Source organism: Chrysochloris asiatica, unplaced genomic scaffold, assembly GCF_000296735.1.
Source record: "Chrysochloris asiatica unplaced genomic scaffold, ChrAsi1.0 scaffold00062, whole genome shotgun sequence".
NCBI lineage: Eukaryota > Metazoa > Chordata > Mammalia > Afrosoricida > Chrysochloridae > Chrysochloris > Chrysochloris asiatica.
Genome location: NW_006408580.1, coordinates 10,556,626 through 10,563,084, shown reverse-complemented (window position 1 = coordinate 10,563,084; position 6,459 = coordinate 10,556,626).

Sequence of the window (6,459 nt, the reverse complement as noted above, 5' to 3'; positions counted from 1 at the left end):
AAGTATTTTAAGTCCTCTTCCGCTTCAGCAAGCAAAGTTGTATCATCTGAATATCGCAGTTTGTTAATGAGCCTTCCTCCAATCCTGATGCCACATTTTTCTTCATATAATCCAGCTTCTCTGATTATTTGTTCAGTATACAGATTGAATAAGTATGGTAGAAGACTACAAGCAGAGATAGAAAGGATAAAATTAAACCAAATGGGAAAAGAAGAAGGAGAAGAAAGAATAAACAAACCAAAACAATGAAACAAGAAAAGAAAATCAAAATCCAAAAATCAATACAAAAAAACAAAGCAGGGACTGGACAGACACACTGCACACACACTCTACAACAAAGACACAAGAAAAAGATGAAGCTCTCTTCTCCTGCAAAGATTTAAAAGCCACAGTCCTGGGTGAACTACATCCCAGATGAGTTATGGGCTGGGTGAGCTGCAGCCCTTAGGAGAAGCCCCAACGTCCAAACAAAAGAATTATGGAAGCATATTCAAAACTTCACACCTCAAGACAGAGGCTTGGTCCCAGCGACCAAGAATGTGTGCCACTGTTACTTTATGAGCCACTGTTATTTTGCCACTGGGAAGCATGTGTGTTACTTTGAAACTGTGAGCTATATAATTGTTCAAAGAACCAATCTATGATGGTTATGGGGGCATGGAAGAGTAGTGGGGAGGGAAAATTATTCATGAGCTAGAGGGCAGACACATGTTGGTATGGGTGACAGGGTAGACAATATACAACAAAAGGGAGGTCAGCAGAGCAAAGATGAAAGTAGCAGGAGACACAGGGAGGAATGTAATAGTTCAGTGAGTAGAGATAAATAAATGCTGTTAACTGTTGGTACATGGAGGGGACTGTAAACATGTAACGAAGCAAAGTATATGATTTGTTCAATGTGAAACCAATGATCTGCTTTGTAAACCTTCACTCAATTCACACAAAAAAAGTTGTTTTTGTTTTTTGTTTTTTGTTTTAAAAGCAAGCAGCTGTTGGGCCCAGAGAAGAAAAAACTAAGGGGGCTCCTGCAAGCAAGGGATCTCCTGAGGTGGGTGTGAGAGGGGGATGTGACAGCAGCAGAGTTCTTGGCCCTAAATGGAGTTCCTATCAGCCTCGGTTTTATTTATGCTCAGTGCACTGAATCCGGAAGTAGTTTATGGAAGCCCTTGATGGCGCTGTTTTCAGTGTATGTTAGGACCACAGGGTGGTTGAGGGTAGAGTAACTGGTTTAATGCTCGTCTGGTGACTCTGCAGCGTCTGTAGGTCCTAAACCAAGCCTGCCTGAATCCAGGCACCCTGCCTCACACTGGCATGGCTTCCAACCACATGACTCTGGACTCTAGGAGAGCAGGGTCTTCTCTAGGGATGGGTGAGAGTGGGAGCTGGCCATACCTGTGGTCACCAGGGGAGTATGGGGAAAAACAAGGAATCACAACTTTCCCATTGCCTGTGGGAATTTGCTCGGCTAGGCCACCTTCTGTTGCCAAAACTGCTCAAAAGATGGATGTGCCGAATGTGGCTGGCCGTTCACCAGTCAGTCTCCCTCTCTCAAAGTGCCTGTTCAGCTTCTCCTCCCAGCAAACACATGATCCACTTCTCTAACCTTTCCTCTGAAGTTCCGTATTCCAGGATTTTCATCTGTGTCTGTTTCGTTTGGTCTCTCATATCTTTATTGAAGAGAGTCCATGTAGGGCATCTGCCTAGTTGGCCATCTTGCCAGAGAACGTCCTTTGATTTCCTGACTGCTGCTTCCATGAGTGTTGATAGTGGATCCAAGAAAAATAAAGCCCTTGACAACTTCAATCTTTTCTCCATTTATCGTGATGCTATTTATTGGTCCAGTTGCATTTTTGTTTCATTCCTTCATTTTGTTTTCTTGACTTTGAGATGCAATCCATACCGAAGGCTGTGCTCTTTGATCTTCATCAGTAAGTGTTTCAAGTCCTCTTCACTTTCAGCAAGCAAGGTTGTATCATCTGCATATCACAGGTCATTAATGAGTCTTCCTCCAATCCTGATGCCACATTCCTCTTCATATAGTCTAACTTCTCATATTATTTGCTCTGCATACAGACTGACTAAGTATGGTGAAATAATACAGTCCTGGTGCACACCTTTCCTGATTTTCAACTATCCAGTGTCCCCTTGTTGTGTTTGAACAACTGCCTCTTGGTCTGTGTACAGGTCCCTCATGAGCACAATTAAATGTACTGGAATACACACTCTTCACAATGTTATCCATTGCTTGGCATGATCCACACAGCCGAAAGCCTTTGCATTGTCAATAAAGTACAAACCAACATCTCTCTGGTATTCTCTACTTTCAGTCAAGATCCATCTGATGTCAGCAATGATATGCTAGTTCCATGTCCTCTTCTGAATATGGCTTGATTTGCTGGCCGTTCTCTATTGATGAATCGCTGCAGCCATTTAAAAATTATCTTCAGCAAAATTTTACTTGCATGTGATGTTAATGATATTGTTCAATGATTTCTGCCTTCCAGTAACCATCATAGAATGTTTCTTTTAGCAAGAAAACCTTTTCTTCACTTTTTACAGTGGTCTCATACAGTATTTGTCCTTTTGTAATTGATCCATTTCATTAAGCATAATATCCTCCTGGTTTAGCTAGGTTATGACTTTTTTCACAGATTCATCATTATTCTTCAACATTGTATAGTATTTCATTGTGTGCAACCTTTCTTCTGTTGACATGCTATCTCCAGCTATCTCCAGCTCCTTGCTATTGTGAACAGTGCTGCAATGAACATGAGTGTCCATATAGCTATCATTCTCATGACTCTTAATTGCTTGAGGATATATACCAAGTATAGGGATTGCTTGTTCATACGGTATTTCTATTTCAAATTTTTGAGGAAGCACAATACCATTTTCCACAATGGTTGCACCATATTACAGTCCCACTAGCAGTGTAGGAAGGTCCCAGTCTTCCTATATCTTCGCCAATATTTGTTGTTTTTTTAAACTTTGTTATCAATGCTGGATTTGCATCTCTCTAACGGTGGTTCAAGCTCACCAGCTGCTCCTTAGAAACCCTATGAAGGGTTGCTATGGGTCGGAACCGACTCAAAGGCACTTCACAACAACAACATTGGACTTCTGGTGTAGCACTGGACTGGGAACTACAAGGTCGACAGGTCAAACCCACCAGCTGCTCCTCGGAAACTCTACAGGGTCACGATAAGTCAGAACTGACTCAATGGCACTTAACAACAACAAATGGCTAATGATCTTGAACATTTCTTCATGTGTTTGTTGGCTGCCTGAATGTCTTCTTTGGTGAAGTGTCTGCTTATGTCGTCTTCCCATTATTTAATTGGATTATTTGTCTTCTTTTTGTTGACATAGTTAAGTGTTCTATACATTTTAGAGACTAGTCCCTTGTCTGATATGTCATTGCCAAAAAATTTTTCCCGTTCTGCAAGTTCTCTTTTTACACTTTTATTAAAATCTTTTGATGTATAATTGTCTAATTTTTAGGAAGTCCCAGTCATCTATTTTGTCTTCTGCTGTTTGTGTGCTTTCAGTTATCTTTGATAGTGTATTTATGCCATCTATTGAGTTTGTCCCTATTTTTCTACTGATGATCTTTATAGTTCCATGTTTTACATTTAGGTCTTTGAGTTCATTTTCATATATGGTGTGAGATATGGCTCCTCTTTCATTCTTCTGCAAAGGATTTTCAGTTTGTACCATTTGTTGAAGAGATTATCTCTTCCTCATTTTCTATGTTTTGGCTCTTTGTCGAAGATCAATTGGCTGGATGGATTTACTTCTGGATTCTCAATTCTGTTACACTGATCTATGTGTCTTCATTATATAATACCAAGCTGTTTTGACTGTGACTGTGGTTTTGAGATCAGGAATTGAGAGGTTTCCCATTTTATTCTTCTCTTTTAGCAGTGCTTTGCTTATCCAATTTCTCTTTCCTTTCCATATAAAGTTAGTGATTAGTTTTTCCATCTCTTTAAACAATGATGTTGGAATTTGCATTGGGATTGCAATATGTCCATAGATTGTCTTGGGTTGTGTTGGCATTTTCACAATGTTAAGTCTTCCTATTCATGAGCATTATTTATTCCTCCATTTCTGCAGGACTTTTTGATTTCTTGTAGTAGTGTTTTGTAGTTTTCTTTGTAGAGGTCTTTTGTTTCTCTGGTTAGATTTATTCCTAAGTATTCATCTTTTGGGTGGCTATTGCAGATGATGGAGTCCTGATGTGACACTGTAGGATAAGCACTCGACTGCAAGGTCAGTTTGAACTACGAGGTCAGAGATTCAAAATTCACCAGTGCCCCTTAGAAACCCTATACAGGGTTGCTATGAGTCGGAACCCACTCAACGGCACTTACCAACAAAGAGCATCTTAATTGTTTGGGCTGTTTTCAAAAACCCAAATAGAAAAGGCCAAATCTAGTTCTTTGTCCCACACTACATCAGCATCTGTTTCCTAAGAACATTTTCTTACCCACAATACTATCATTAAACTCAGAAAATATATCATTGATAGAATACTATTTATTACTTAAAATATACTTTACATTGAAGTTTCAACAGTTGTCAAAATCATTTTTTAGACAGTAAATTTTTCTCCTATGGGTGGAAAATGAGGTTTCTAGGTTGTAGCTTGCTTACTTTTGATCACATTGCTAAAACTCTAAGTCTGTTTATTGGCTTTAATGTTCCAAAGTGAATCAGCTCTCCAAATGTTTCACTTTTCAAATGTGAGATTCAGACAAAATAAAAAATGTTGTTTATTTGAACTGTGTATTGTGGCCATGGTAACTGAGGGAGGATCTGGAGACTCCCAGAGAGCAGAGCACTGCACTTGGATCATGGTGAAGGTCCACAGTACAGACATGCAGCCGGTTTACCAAGGTAGGAGATAATGCCTGGAGAGGAATAATCTTCCTTTCATTTGGAACCAGTTCATGAGAGTCAGCTTCAAAATGCTACTCCTGGGTTGTTTGGTGGCCAGCTTTTTAATGAACATTCATTTGGCCAAATGTTTTTGAACAAGTATCAACAGTGAAATAGCCTCCAGTGAGACCGTTTTTTATAGAGCCAACCAGCCCAGTAGAAATGTGAGAAGGTGGCCCCTGCAGACAGACAGAGGTAGAATTGCCTGGAATGAGTGAATTGTGGCCACTATGAGATCTCAGGAGAGAACAGGAAGTGAACTGTTCCCACGTTGAGTTCATGAAGGCTCTCACCCCTGATTGCCTAATTGTTGTTGTTTAGTCCCATCGAGTTGGCTCTGACCCATAGTGCCCCTGTAGAGGGTTTTCCAGGAGCAGGTGGTAGGTTTGAGCTCTCAACCGTGTGGTTTTAGGACGTTGCTGTCCACACACAGGGCTCCAGGGTTTGCTGCTATAAATCTAAAGTCATTTGGTCTGTGGAAGACTGCGGCCAGCTGTCAGAGTCCTGACATCATCTGGAACCTTGACATTAAGTTCAGTCACCATCTTGAGTGCTTTATACACTGCTGAGGCTGAACTGCTAGAGTTACCTAGGGAAAGCAGGGAAAGACACCTTTACCCTCAGGCAGAGTGTTTTTGAAAGTGGATTAAGGCCACTCCCCTAGCCAGCCCAGGGAGGGGCAGACTCCCTCTCCCGGACTTGCCTGGGTGTGCCTCTTAATGGAAATTGGGGTACCGGGGTCACATGGCTATGAGTCATATCCAGATCAAGATGGTCTGAGAACTTCAGGACCAATCCTGTAAAGTTTTCTAATCTGTAATTGTCCCCTTCCTGCTTCCGTAGTCTGTAGTCCAGCCTCTGGCTATGACGAATTGATCTGCTGCCAGTCATGGCCTTGTGACAAAATTCCTTTGTTCTCTGGGACCTATAAGTCAGCCATGTGACTTTTGAACACCATCCTTTGAACACCATTATGACCTCATGCTAATAATGGTCTCCCTTTCCCAGATGATCTATCTTTGTCTTGTTTGAGACTTATGGGGTCTCTGTAAAATATATTTGAATTTAGGGTCTTTTCTCCCCTATAACAAGTATCATGTAGCACTCTTAAATACTTCTACCATCAAGACGGTTCCCTTGATGATCCTGTATAGTCTTCTAAGACTGTAAATCTTGGAGGAGCAGAAAGTCTCATCTTTCTCCCAGGGAACAGCTTGTGGTCAGCAGTCCAGTGCTAGTCCTACAGAAACACAGCACTCCTACGTACTGGTGGTACTGGTGGTGGTTGTGTGCCGTGAAGTCAGTTCCAACTCAGAGGAATCCTGCATGGGGTTTCCGAGGCTATAAATCGTTAAGGGAGTTGAAAGCCTCATCTTTCTCCTGTGGTAGTTTCATACTGCTACCCTTGAGGCTAGCAGCCCAACTCATAACCACTATGCTACCAGAGCTCCTTCTCCCAAGTACTAGTGACTCCAAACTAGTAGTTCACCTGCTAGAACCAAACCTGGATTCTCAAAT